Raw genomic sequence first — 14,929 nt, 5'->3', positions numbered from 1 at the left:
TAATTTGCATTTATCCAGTGAGAAACTGAAAGATATGACTGAGACCTTTAAATTGGAAGCTGTAACCATCTTCTTGCTCATAGTATACCCCAATATCTGCTTAATGTCCTACCTAGGCACCAGACTGAGTGTAGGCACTCTGTTTCACTGCTAAACAGTCACTATCCTGCTGGGCAGCTGCTAATTGGCTGTCCAATGCTTGATTTGCTGTGCAGCGAGAAGTAGAAAGGGAACTACACAATTTTCATTCCACCATCCTCACTTTATCAAAAGCACACAATCCAACCCTCTGTTGCATTATAAATAAAAGTTAAGAGATGTTTAATTATTCAAATGAAGAACACATTTGTTGATTTTCTTTTCTAAATTATACATTAACAGACTTGCATTTTCCAAAAATATCCTCATTTTAAAACATACAGGTCAATTCTTTGATTCAAAAGTTCTCTTTCAATCATGTTATGTGCTGCCCTTTTGGCCCACTTTGATTACTCCTGTCCTCCCTATTGCAGTGGTTAAAAAAGGCTGCAGTTTCATGCTATGCCCACATGATGGCATTATGGGTCAGATTTGTCGAACATCATCCAAATCATTTTAATCGTCATTTCATCTAACAATCTCAATACAAAAATGTAACACCTAGAAAAAAAGAAAATTATAATTTTAAAAATGCATTTTATGTTGTTTGATGCATTCATTAAAGTGGTAACTTGAAGGTCTGAACTGTTTCTATAACTTTCGGGGGAAGAAACGAACAGTATTATAATGTTTGCAAATGAATACATCTTGAGTGTGCAACACAAGTCAGAACAAGATGGTTTCACTCATGTTGTTACCTCCTGGGTTGAATACTGACTGGTATTTGACTCTGCATTGACTCAGACAGCTACCTATCACTTTTAGGTATTCTAAAAATGTACACAGTACCCAACATGGAATATATGTTTCAAAGGCAGAAGGGTATCTCTATTCATCCTCATGAAAATTTAGGGCTGCCTTGTTTTCAATCTGAAATAATGAAATAATAGAGATTTCATATATATATTTAAATCAGTTAATAAGTTTCTAAAATAAAAATAGAAAATGCCAGAAGTGCTCAACATGGTGAGTGAACCTTCACCGGGAGCAACTGTGGAACTGTTCCTTTAATGTGATATATTTAAGATCACATGGCAACTTGAAAGGCTTTAAAGTACTTCAAAAGGATTTTATCTGTTATATAAGTAAGTGTCATTACAAAATTATATTTTCTTTAGTTTAATGCATTAATTACCTATTAAGTAATGTTTGATCGGTATTGATTTTAGTTCTTTTGATCTACGTTCATTTTAATTAATTGGAATGATTAAATGTTTCTTGGTCAAAGGTAATTGTAATGAGGCATGTAAAGGAGCATTGTGTCTACAGGAGATGTAAATTGTATAGTGGCTCCTATCTGAATGCAAAGCAAAAAAAAAGAAAAGTGATAAAATGTGTGTGTCCAAGAATACACATTCAAAATCTTCACCTCAAGAAATCAGGTGTGTCACACTGTGCTCACTAATTCCCTTTGTTATTTCAATGCAGCAACCTTGATGAGAACCAGGCACTTAAAAGCAGAACCTGAAGTTTCCACTGCACAAAATCATTTCATAACCAGCATTGCAAGACAATGCTTTGCAGCTGCTAGGTTCTCACACTGAAATGTAAGGATGGAAGGACATGGTTTATGATGTACAAAGGAGTCTGTGCTTTGAGCAGGGAAATTAAAATGTAGGTTTATTGGCAGAACTCTACTTCCAATGGCACTAAAACATTGGTTATGTAACATATAATTAGAAAGTGCCTCATACTTTAGAGTTCCTTATGGAGGTATGACATTGTTGTCCTTGGTGAGCCTTCATGTTGCACTGAGTAAACGCATAATGAGGCTTCATTGTGTTTGATGTGAGGGCTCAGGAGTTCCTTCAAGTTACTTCCCCATAAGTAATCTGCTCACAGAACTCAAATGGAAATTGCTGTAGCTGGAGATCTGACCCTCACAATTCTAGGATCCTGACAGTGAAATATCCACCATAGCAGACATTTAAAGAGTGTATGTGTCCTTTCACAAAAATGAAAAGTTATTTCCTATGGATGTGGTACCTAGGGAGTAAGTCCATAGAGACAGTTAGATGCATGCATCCTGAATCCAACACGATATTGCTAATGTTGATGGGCTCCTTCGTCCTTCAATATATCTTACTGCTCTTTCTCTAAACCTACCCTCCTGTGCATTTTGATGAAGTCATTAATGGCCAAGCCACTTACTGTCTGGGGCTGACCAGGGGCATGGCTTCCATAGTCCTCTGACAGGCTAGAGACCTGACTAATTTCTTCCTTGACTTATTGCAGAAATGTGTCAGTCATGCGCCCACCAGGTTGTACTCCCAAGTCTAATCTAAAAAAAAGGGTACCCACCAAAGTGAAAGTTTCTGAGCTGGTGGAGGGTGCAGTTCAAAGCCTTGTTAGTGCATTCTGAGAGGGTTCAGTGGCTCACATCTCAGATGTGGATGCAGATTTGAGGGTCACCAGCAGTAGCCTCCTTGCCAAGGTTCACAGGGTGCCATTTGTACCTACATAAGGTAAGAGAGGGAATTAGTTGTCTAAGACGGTTAAAGGTTGAGCTGATTAAGAATGAGTGGCACTGGTGTTAGTGGGAGTGCAGTGCAACACAATACTGTGAATCATATGGGCTGTGGTCCATCAGGTTTCACCATTCTCAGATAAACAGTTAAGCTCTTCTCCAGTTAATTTCCTTCCCCAAAAGAACCTTAATGAACCAGATGTACAACCTGGTGTACAATTAACAATAATTTAATGGTGTCATCAGATCCTTAATTCCAGATTCTTTATTTAATTCAAATTCCATCATCTACCCAAACAGGATTTGAAGTCTTTGGATTTGAAGCATTAACTTTGCTCTCAAGATTAATAGTCTAGTGATAGAGAGTTAAATTGGAGGAGTTTTTGGATTGGTAGTCCAATGAAATTACCACTGCATCACCATCTCCCTGGAAAAGTATGGAAATTGTATAAGCAATGAATTTTTAGCATTTAATACATTTATACCTGCTTTTCTCTCTGGAATTTTGTTTAAACTTAAAAATACATCAATCAGAAGTAGACAGCAGGAATACCTATGAGGAGTTCATAGAGCTGCATGGTCTATTTCTATTTGGAAATCTTGTGCTGTCATCTCTTAGATCATCTTCAGCCACAATATGATAAAGACTGTTCCCCGAATGCTGTCAGGTCCCAGACATTTCCAATTTTTCAATGCTCCTTCTGAATCATACTGAACAGCAAGAACTTCCCCTTCTCTAACTCTAAGGCCATGCAAACCTTTTCAAATGCTCACAAAGAGCTACAGCATTTTATGAATATTCCCCAGTCTCAAAACTAGCCCATATGGTCTGAGACCTTGAAAACTAACTTCCAAAAACCCAAAGGTTGCATTTCCATGCATGTTCCACGGTTTCTATATCCTCAGTCACTCATGTTTATGATAGCCCCTGACAGTGCTATCAAACTTGGAAGCTCATCTCAAAATCCTGAAAGAAGCATTAATGATAAGTCAGTAGTCATTAACATAATATTCTTGTTCTTATGAAACCTACTAAATTTATCAAGAAACGTAGGCTGCACCATATGTTTTAATGAAAAATCTACCTCTCTAGCCTTTTCTGGATCAATTATGCTTTATTATCTGGGAAGCTCACAGCTGCGAAGGTTACTGGGCTGCCTCCCCAGATAAACATTGTACCAATTATTACCTACCTCTGTGGGCTCTTGTTAGGAACATACAGCACTAATAAAACCTGCCATTCTCTGGTATATCTACTGGTAATGATGTTTTGTTTTTCAGGACCAAGTGCATTTTTCATTCTTTCTATGTGCATTATTTTTAAACACTTTTAGATTATGTGCTGCATCAAACAAGGTTAATTAATAAAGCATTTTTTCCTGAAAATGATTTGTACCTTGTCAAAGATCTGAACAAATTTTGAATGCTAAAATTTGAACCCCACTGGTCCTCACCTACCACCCCACCAACCTCCAGATACATCGTATCATCCTTCGTCATTTCCGCCACCTCCAAACAGACCCCACCACCAAGGATATATTTCCCTCCCCACCCCTATCAGCGTTCCGGAAAGACCATTCCCTCATCAGATCCACACCCCCCCACCAACCCAACCTCCACTCCCGGCACCTTCCCCTGCAACCGCAAGAAATGCAAAACTTGCGCCCACAACTCCCCCCTCACTTCCCTCCAAGACCCCAAGGGATCCTTCCAAATCTGTCAGAAATTCACCTGCACCTCCACACACATCATTTACTGCATCCGCTGCACCCGATGTGGCCTCCTATACATTGGGGAGACAGGCCGCCTACTTGCGGAATGTTTCAGAGAACACCTCTGGGACACCCGCACCAACCAACCCAACCGCCCCGTGGCTGAACACTTTAACTCCCCCTCCCACTCCGCCAAGGACATGCTGGTCCTTGGCCTCCTCCATCGCCAGACCATGGCAACACGACGCCTGGAGGAAGAGCGCCTCATCTTCCGCCTAGGAACCCTCCAACCACAAGGGATGAATGCAGATTTCTCGAGCTTTCTCATTTCCCCTCCCCCCACCTTTTCTCAGTCCCAACCCTCAGACTCAGCACCGCCTTCTTGACCTCTCTGCCCCCACCCCCTCTCCGGCCCATCAACAGCACCTTAACCTCCTTCCACCTATCGTATTCCCAACGCCCCTCCCCCAAGTCCCTCCTCCCTACCTTTTATCTTAGCCTGCTTGGCACACCCTCCTCATTCCTGAAGAAGGGCTTATGTCCGAAACGTCGATTCTCCTGCTCCTTGGATGCTACATGACCTGCTGCGCTTTTCCAGCAAAACATTTTAAGCTCTGAGCCCCAGCATCTGCAGTCCTCACTTTCTCCTCGGGACTGTATCAAACAACACTTCCCATTGAACATTCGCGGCTGGCAGCACGCCACCTCTGCTCCAGTAGCCCAAGCTTGCAAGCCTCAGGAAAGTATATCCAACATTAAATGTAATTCTGCTTTTGGAAATCATTTCTTCACTAATCCAGACTGTATAAAGGGTTAAAGCAAACAATTTATCAACAGCTGGGCCCACAGATGTGTATGTTAGATGTTACATAATTGAAAACTCAAGATGCTATTATCTGTAGGCAAATAACAGTTTTCAATGCATTGCACCTTTTTTTTGAATAAAAGGGGTCATGGAGACAGTCAGAGTCTGCTGCAACACTCTGACCAATCAGAATCTATCCGCCTGGTCTGAGAATTACCTGCCTGGTATGAATCTCCAGGCCAATGTTGGCTCAAGCAATCAGCCTGTTCTTCTCTTGAGGTCTTTTCTTTCCCCAACTCTGTTTCTTGCAACATAGTTCTGTTGGTGGATGCCATGTTGATCAAGCAGCTTACTTTGCCCTGGATGGAGTCAAACCTCTTGAGTGTTGTTCAAACTGTGCTCATCCAGGCAGGTGGAGAACACTCCATCACACTCATTGCTGAATTCCCAAATTCTGAACTGGTCACATTGCCACAGTGGTTAGTCAAATTATGTTTCTACTCAATGGATACTCCCATGATGGTAATAGTGTGGGAATGGCAAATGAATGATTTGATTAATTTTTACCGGGGATGGTCATTGCCTGGCATTTGTATGGCGTGAATAGTACTTGCCACTAACCAGCCCAAATCTTAATGCTATTCAGGTCTTGTTTCATTGGACCACAAGTAAACCATATTTGATTAGATTAGATTCCCTACAGTGTGGAAACAGGCCCTTCGGCCCAATCAGTCCACACCGATCCTCCCAGATCCATTTCCCTCTAACTAATGCACTATGGGCATTTTAGCATGGTCAGTTCGCCTGACCAGTGGGAGGAAGCCGGAGCACCTGGAGGAAACCCGCGCAGATGCGGGAGAATTTGCAAACTCCACACAGACAGTTGCCCGAAGCTGGTATCGAACCTGGGACCCTGGTGCTGTGAGGCAGCAGTGCTAACCACTGAGCCACTAACCCGCAATTACCTTAACATCTCAAGCAGTTCCAGTTTTAAGAATGTGTTGTTTTTAAAGTAATAAATCAATAACTTAAGAAGGCAAGGTACAAGTATGAAAAACATTTCAATTGTAAAACTAAGAAAACAAATGGGAGAGAGAAGGTGGAGTCTGTGGATACCAATAATTTTCCAAAGACACTGGTAACTTTTACATTTCATAGATGTGAGGTTGATAGCCCTTATAACATAATTAAAATAAACAATGGTGTAACTCTCATCCATCAGAAACCTGTGCACACTTTTAGTCACACCTATGCCGCACCTTTCAGTGAAAACATTTTGGTAACAAAATAAAATTAACTTTTAAAAAGTACCAAATTTCTGCCCAAGAGGGCCACTATTTATGTTGAGAGAACTGCTGGTGCTGGGAGTATATAATCCTGATACCACTCATTGAAGAAAAACATCCATAGGCAGTTGGAAGAGATTTATTCATAGAGCAAAACATGACAAGTATGCATCTCTTGACTCCACTTGACTCCTATATCAGTGAATGTCTCTTTATACCTGCTCAAGCAAGCATTTATTCGATGCCCTCCAACTATATTTTCCTCAATTAATATAATTAACTGGAACTACATGCATGCCATTCAAATTAGGGTCCTGTGATACATTTAGGACCCAAGTGCAATTTCCACTTTCCCTTCCTTACCAACAGAACTAAATATAAAGCTGCCAAACCAAGAATGTCTGAAGGTCCTGCTCGAGGACTGTTGAAAAACATAAAATTGTTACTGATTAAAAAAAAAAATGATTTTGTTGCTCTTATAGTACCATGAAAGATCCTCTTGACGCAACAAAAAGTGCTGCTTTCTAAGTTCAGTCATGGGATGGGGCATTGCTGGCTAGGTCTTCATGTCATAGAATCCCATACAGTGTGGAAGGAGGCCATTTGGCCCATTGAGTCCAGACCACCTCTCTGAAGAGCGTCCCACCCAGACCCACTGCACTTCTCCAACCTATCTCTGCAATCACCCACCTCCCATGGCCAATCCACCCAACTTGCACATCTCTGGACACCATGGGTAACTCCCCATGGCCAAACCACACAACCTGCACATTCTTGGACTGTGGAAGGAAACCAGAGCACCCGGAGGAAACCCAGGCAGACACAGGGAAAATGTGCAAACTCCACAGTGACAGTCACCCAAAACTGGAATTGAACCCAGGTCCCTGGCACAGAGCTGCCATACTGCCCCAAGAGGATACCAGATAAGATGTTATAGAATTATGTATTATCAGTGCTTGAGAACGTGGTGGCCAGATGCCCTCTTGAACAGATGAAGGGCTTATGCCCGAAATACCGATTCTCCTGGTCCTCCAATACTGCCTGACCTGCTGCGTTTTTCCAGCACCACACTCTCAACTCTGATCTCCAGCATCTGCAGTCCTCACTTTCTCCTGTCTTTTTGAACTGTTTGATAGATGGCCCACACTATTACTACTGTGCACCAATGGCAAAGGGACTGAATTTTAAAAGTAGTGGATGGCATGTCAATTGAATGGCTGTTTTATCATCAATGGTGTTAAGTTACTTCAGTGTTGCTTGAGCTACAGTTATCTAGGCAAGTGAGAATATTCCATCACACTTCTGACTGCTGCCTTGTGAATGATAAGCAGGCTTTGTGGAGGTCAGCTTTGCTGTATAAGGTAATGGCTCTGCAAGAGGTAATGCTGGAGGCTGCATTAAGGCCATCTAAATGATTATGTCAGAGTCTTCAATTGAGAAAGAGGAGTCCAGCTTGAGATCTCAAATGGAGTCAAATGTGTTATTCTTGGCTCCTGACAATATTTGTGATTATGTCTAATATAGCATCTACCTATTGCTATTGTGCAATGAGCTGCATCTTGTTTTTAAGATAAATGACCTTTTTTGATTAAGACTCAGTAGTGATTCATGCCCTACCATCATTATCCAAACAGGTCCTTAGATCCAGTACAGATATGAGAATTGGTGACAGCACTCTACCCAATGATGAGCAGTGGTTCTACGAATATGAGAAGTTACTCATTACAGACTTCCAGCTTCTAACCTGCCTTCGTTGCTATAATATTTATACATCTTGGGTAAACTCCAAGATGTTGATAATAAGGAATTCAGTAACGGTAATAGCATTCAATGTCGAAAGGAAATGGTTAGATTCTGTTTATTCAGAGATGGCCATTGCCTGACACTTGTGTGGCACAGAAGTTACTCTGTTTCAATTCCTCCATGCAACCTTCTTTTTTTAAATTAAAAACTCCTGACTGTGCACTAATCAGCTCAAGCTTAGGTTTCACTGCATTCACCAGACTGATTGTTATCACTGTGTGGATTCCTGTAGATTTCTTCCTGGAGCTTTGTGCTAAGTAAATCTTCCAGCTTCTTTACTCATGAACTCTCTTTACAATCTGAACTCAATTTCTCACCTCAATAATAAAAGTTGTATTTTCTCTGCTTAAGGTGCAGGCCTTGTTAATACAGATTTATTTTGCTTCCTCAACTTTAACTTTCAACTGACTCCATAAAGTCTTAAAATGCACAGTTCACTGTTGTTTAAGGCATAATGGTCTTAAAGTTTAATGTTGAGGTTATAAAATGCACAACTCAATATGGTTATGTAATATGAACTCAGGTGAATAGCTTTAGATTTCAGAGGAGAAAGTATTGAGATCTCCCTCATAGCCTTAAGTAAAGTGTCTACCATATCAGTTTTGCTTGCACCTAGTTGCTATCATATTTTAAACTTTACCTTCTCTAATGAAGAGTATGGTTTCCCTCTACCACACAAGCAGTTCCAAACAGGGTCTGCAGGTCCCTCAGCAAATGAGAAGGTAGCAGAAAATTTACCAGATGCATTCTACAGCATGATGAACAATGGTGAGGATATAATGGTGAACGAATGCTTTGAGAAGCAGAGAAAAAAGCACTTCAGTCAAAGCAAACTCACAGCTATTTTCATAACTGTGACTTTTCAAACAAAAGTGCAAATTAATACTTTTACCTTCACAATAATTCTTTTGATTTTGTAATCCCCCATGATTATTTATATCACTAATGAATATAATGAGATATAAAAGTGATTACATGATGAATTTAAACTTGTTTTGGAGATAAATCATGACTTCTCAATTTTACTAAATAACTCATGGAGAAACAAAATGTTCAGTGACTTCAAATTTGCACCATAGAAATTATTAACTAAACACTTCGAACATCAACTGCCCAAGGTCATTTTTTTCAATTCTTTCAAGTATTTCCATTTATTTTACATTTACCACTTTACTACCAATGGACAATTGTATTGCGAAAAGTTATAACTGTAAAATACATGAGTTACAGAATCAGATATTCATAACAGCTTCATCAAGAAAAAATGAACTACATCACCCTTGCGATTTTTTATTTACAGTATATAGAATTATGAGGATGCTGCTCCTTTAGCAAGATTATGTTGTCCTTGTTTTTTTTTCCAGAGAGGTCATAAAAGACAAAGACTCCGAAAAGCCTGGGCTTGAACTGGTTTTTGGGCCAGTTGAATTGAATTTATTGTCATGTGTACTGAGGCATAGTGAAAAGCTTTGTCTTATGAGCAATGCAAGCAGATCACATAGTTAAGTAGCATAAATAGTTTTTTTAAAAATTTGATTATAGTTAACAGATACTGCCTCAGGCAAAAGACATTTTTAGTTTTAAAACAACAATTGTACAATGAAAGGGGAGTGGCCAGTTTTCCCAGCTCAGCCTTTCTCTGGTTTGATCTGGCTAGTCACTGAAAGCAGTCAAGATTAGAGTGGTACTGGAAAAGCACAGCAATTCAGGCAGCATCTGAGGAACAGGAAAATCTATGTTTCAGGCGAAAGTCCTTCATCAGGAAGGGCTTTTGCTCGAAACATCAATTTTCCTGCTCCTCGGATGCTGCCTGACCTGCTGTGCTTTTCCAGTACCACTCTAATCTTGACTCTTATTCTCCAGCATCTGCAGTAGCCACTTCTGCCTAGTCACTGAAAGTAGTCAGGCAGTTTTGAAGCTGCTGGACCCAAAGCAGCTCCACACTGATCCTCCTCTCGCTGAAATCTCTCCTGTAAGACCCTGGGTTTGATTTTATCTTTTGTGCCAAAGGGTGTTAATGGCAATTGTTGCAAGTATTTGGAACAGCATCATTACATCGGGACGATCTGTTGGGTTTTCGGAGAGGTTAAGTTATTTAGTATTCTGTTCTCTTTTGTTTGTGTTTCATTTGGTAACCTTATAGATAAATTCTGTTTTGTTTAAAACCATGTGGTTTGACCGACTGCACCACTCCTAGAATATCCGTGTTATACCTGTTTAAAACAATTAGTCAAGTTAGAGTCTGGGCCACTTCCTTGAAATATTTTGAGGCGGCCTGGCCTGGTCCATAACAGAATATTAAAACTTATAATACACAATATATTTGAACAATTATCTTTCACATAAAAACTACAATAGTAATTATCCCTGTTGTCTACAAATCAAATCATATTGATTAAAGCACATTGTTGAATCCATTGGAATTTCCCCTTTTCAGTTCAAATGTTTTGTTGAATGACATACATGGCGTTGAGACACCGTGGCTTATAGTGACATTCCCAATGCAATTTTCACTCTTCAACGCACTAATTAGGCACTGTGATCTTGGGTTTCTTTCTCAGAAAATTACAGAGCCATTGATGCAGAAGTGCTTGTTGCCGTTGGGACCTTACAGCTATCACCCCATGTGGCACCATATTTAAAGCTCAACTGTACATGATTTCAAACCCTGCAAAACTAGTGCTCAAAGATTATTCCAAGGTCAATCATCCAAAGGAAAGGAAATCTTGTTCCTTACTTTCAGGTAGGGACCTGGAGGTATTGGTGGATTGACTGTTGGAGAAGAGGGCCATCATTTTCCTACTAATCACCACAGGAGACCATACCACCAGACTTAGCCAGCCTGGACACAAATTGCTTCTATGGCCAGTGCTGTGCTTTGCATGAAGCAGACTGCCCAGCAATACAGGAAGAATTGAATAGAAACAAAGAAAATAGGAGCAGGAGTAGGCAGTTCAGCCCTTTGGCCCTGCTCTATCATTCGGTATAATTGTGACTAATCACCAAACTGAGTGCCTTTTCCGATTTCTCCCCATACCCTTTGATATCTTTAGCTCCGAGAACTATATCTAACCCCTTCTTGAAAACATTCAATATTTTGGCCTCAACCGCTTTGTGTAGCAAAGAATTTCACAGGCTCACCACTGCTTTGATAAATAAATTCCCCCTCATCTCATATCCCTAAACTGTGACTCCTGGTTCTGGACATCCCCATCATTGGGAATATCTCTCATGGGAATGAAAATCTATGCTCCACAGTAGCAAGTACCACCATTTTTTCTCTGCTACCTCACACTCACAGGGCCATTGCTCACTAAATCTGCCAATGGACATGAATCTCACTGAGGTTTATGGATTATAATTCTGATTATTATGTGCATCATTTCCACTCAAGGGCTCTCACCCAGCTCATCCTCTGAAACTGCTAACCCTTCCTCCCCTCTGTACTTTATACTCACATTATGGGGACACCACTCCATCTCTTTTACTTAGGCATCATCACTAGATGCTATTCCATCCACTTCCATCATACTCAATCTATTAGTTTGTCTCACTATAGGAAGAAACCAGGCAAGCATTACCCCCTCAACCCTACCCCATCCGAATGCTTTATTGGCACTCCAACTAAATGTAACTCCCAAACTGATGGAACTTGCCCAGCAAATACTGACTATTACCCAAACCCTGAGCTACAAGAACAATGATTCATCCTGAATTGGTGGGACAATTGCCAGACTGACCACGTCCAATCCCTTGAACTGAAATAGGATGGCTCCTTGACTGATTTTGGTGGAACACCTTCACTGATCATAGCCCTCCTTCAACCAACTGCAGACTGCTTCTCTTTGGCTTTCACAGATGGCTGTCTGCTTGAAGCACATGTACTATACTTTTCATGTAAACTACTGGCATGCACTGAAAGCCTGAAATTGATGTACCACGGTGCTGCACAATAACATGTCTACTTCTACCTGACTGACAGATTAATAGTTTACTGCTCTCTGCTATCATAAACTGCCTGCCTTTCCCACTACCAGCCACAAAGTGTTGGCAACCTTTCACTAAGCAGGAAAGACTATATATAAGAAAGCAATGCGAGCCAGACAAGAGCTGACAATCTAAGTTAGTACTGAAGTCAATCAATGCATCCTAAGAACTCTTCCAACTTGCCTGGCCTCTATCAAAGAATTATGTGCTTGAGCCTTGTCCTCTTGTATTTTCCATCAAAGTTGTACCAGCGAGCCTCCATTGCTGTTATGTGTTTCTTAGTACACCAAGGGCCTCACTTGGTGCAGAGGGAAGGCGGTCCATGGGGATTTCTGCCATGCATGTAACTCTGGGTGAAGACAGGAAGGTAGCACCTTGCCCAACCAATGATTAAATGGTACCCACCCACCAGCCAAACTTGCTACAGGGGAGGGCACAAGATTATGGGCTCAGGCAACAATTCAGCTTTAGTACTGGAGGGCTTATGCTCCAGATCTAGCTGCTGTCCTTTTGAGTCCTTCCAGCATAGTTCTGACAATTGCATCTAATCAGCAAAGTGGAAAATTGCCCAGGTATGTGCTTATCAGAAAATACAGCTCAACTCTAAATACACTTAGCCATTAGCAAAGAAATGGAAAAGATCATTGATAGTACTCTCATGGGGGACTTGACAACAATCTGCTAAATGAGGCTCAGTTTGGGTTCCACCAGAGGGGAACATGAGGACTGCAGATGCTGGAGATCAGGGTCGGGACTGTGGTGTTGGAAAAGCACAACAGGTCAGGCAGCATCTGAGGAGCAGGAGAATCGACGTTTCTGGCTTCAGCCCTTCATCAGGAATGAGGGTGTGCTTTTCCACCACCACACTCTCGACTCTGATCTTCATCATCTACAGTCCTCACTTTCTTCTAGTTGATTTCAACCCTACTGCAAAGCCTCTTCCAAGGATGCCAACCTTGAAGTTCTCCTCTCTCTACAAAGATCTGTGAGTTTCTCTCTCTCTACACCCCGCACTCCCCCAGGTCATCTCCTCTGCCCTGAAGCTCTTTAGCCACATCCTGAAGCAGACTTGCTACCACAGCCACATCTCCTTCCTCAGCGTCTGCCTATGGAACCAAATGATTCCGCATGGACCCTGGACTACATTCAGAACAATGCAATTTGGACCCGAACAGGACAACCAGTACCTACTACAAATCCAAAACTTTCAGAAATGGTTCCGTTTCCAGATCCTCCGCTCCACATTCACAGCCATGCTCCACGACCTAATGTCCCTTGAGTCAGTCCTGCCTCAGATCAGAGCCACACTCTCCCAGACCTGCAAAGGACATTTGCTGTTTTACATCCTCAGAAGAATTCGCATGCTCAACAAATGGGGCGGCACAGTGGCTCAGTGGTTAGCACTGCTGCCTCACAGCACCAGGGATCCGGGTTCGATTCCAGCCTTGGGTGACTGTCTGTGTGGAGTTTGCACATTCTTCGTGTCTGCGTGGGTTTCCCCTGGGCATTTCGGTTTCCTCCCACAGTCCAAAGATGTGCAGATCAGGTGAATTAGCCATGTTACATTGTCCATAATGTTAGGCGCATTAGTCATAGGGAAATGAGTCTGGGTGGGTTACTCTTGGGAGGGTAGGTGTGGACTTGTTGGGCCTAATGGCCTGTTTCCATACTGTAGGAAATCTAATTAAAAAAATCTAAAAAACACAATGTGAAGTTTACAGAGATTGGCTGTCTCTAAGTAAACAGTAATGTCAACAAGCCCTAAAAATGCAATTTGAAAGCTACAGAATGTCTCCTGAGCTGACACGTAAGATGTATGCCCGACTTTGCCTGCTATGCAAGTTGGCAGAAGCAGAAGCATGCAAATCCTTGTTGGCCTTGAGTTCCAAGTGTTAGAGGCCTAATGTAGGTCTGAGCTGGCTCAAGAGCAGCCATGATGACATGTTGAGGCTGGTGGTTGCTGATGGACAAAGATTTGAGGACACTGATCACCATCGACACGAAAGATCACTGTTCTGAAGAGGCAATTGCATGGTGGCTGGGACAAACATTTAACAAGTTACAACTGCCAAGTACAAGATCTGATTTATACTGGGAATTTGCATCATCTAGTTTCTCAGTGAAGGAAAGGAAAATTGGAAATGGCAATAAGGTGAGATGGGCTTTAATGAGATGCAATTCATCAAAATAGTCATAGACCAATGACGAATTCTGAAGTCACCGTGAAAATTTTGAGGGGGATGTCAGAAACTATTGAAAACCTTATTATTTTCATTCTTATCATATTTTCCCACCTTTCTAGCCATTACTCTGACTATACCAGTGAGGGAAAACTCCAGAAACTACAGTTCATTCAAGATGCATTTGTAATACTACTTCTAGTCATGCTTTCTGATTCTGGTTTTAGATTAGATTAGATTCCCTACAGTGTGGAAACAGGCCCTTCAGCCCAACTAGTCCACATAGACCCTCTGGTAACCCACCCAGACTCATTTCCCTCCATTTACCCCTGACTAACGTACCTAACACTATGGGCAATTTAGCATGGCCAATTCACCTGACCTGCACATCTTTTGGAATGTGGGAGGAAACTGGAGCACCTGGAGAAAACCCACCCAGACACAGGGAGAACGTGCAAACTCCGCACAGAGGTTTGGGTGTAGGCTTGCTCGCTGAGCTGGAAAGTTCATTTCCAGACATTTCGTTACCCTACTAGGTTACATCTTCAGTG

At 41.6% G+C, this 14,929-nt stretch overlaps 1 protein-coding gene across 10 annotated transcripts in view; it reads right to left on the bottom strand.

Moving 5' to 3' along the window:
• tenm4 (teneurin transmembrane protein 4) overlaps positions 1-14,929 on the bottom strand; it is a 2,250,110-nt gene that overhangs the window by 1,676,606 nt on the left and 558,575 nt on the right. The window contains exon 1 of one of the 10 annotated variants that reach the window (XM_087988073.1): positions 2,440-2,458. The exons of the other annotated variants lie outside the window; for them this stretch is intronic. The gene's annotated coding sequence lies outside the window, so the exon portion shown is untranslated. Of the gene's footprint in view, positions 1-2,439; positions 2,459-14,929 lie in introns of those variants that run through there. 10 annotated transcript variants of the gene reach the window in all.

The sequence above is a fragment of the Chiloscyllium plagiosum genome, unplaced genomic scaffold (assembly GCF_037043375.1).
Source record: "Chiloscyllium plagiosum isolate Xiang-an unplaced genomic scaffold, Cpla_swu_hap1 HiC_scaffold_6, whole genome shotgun sequence".
Classification (NCBI taxonomy): domain Eukaryota; kingdom Metazoa; phylum Chordata; class Chondrichthyes; order Orectolobiformes; family Hemiscylliidae; genus Chiloscyllium; species Chiloscyllium plagiosum.
This window is presented reverse-complemented; position numbering and strand designations above follow the sequence as displayed.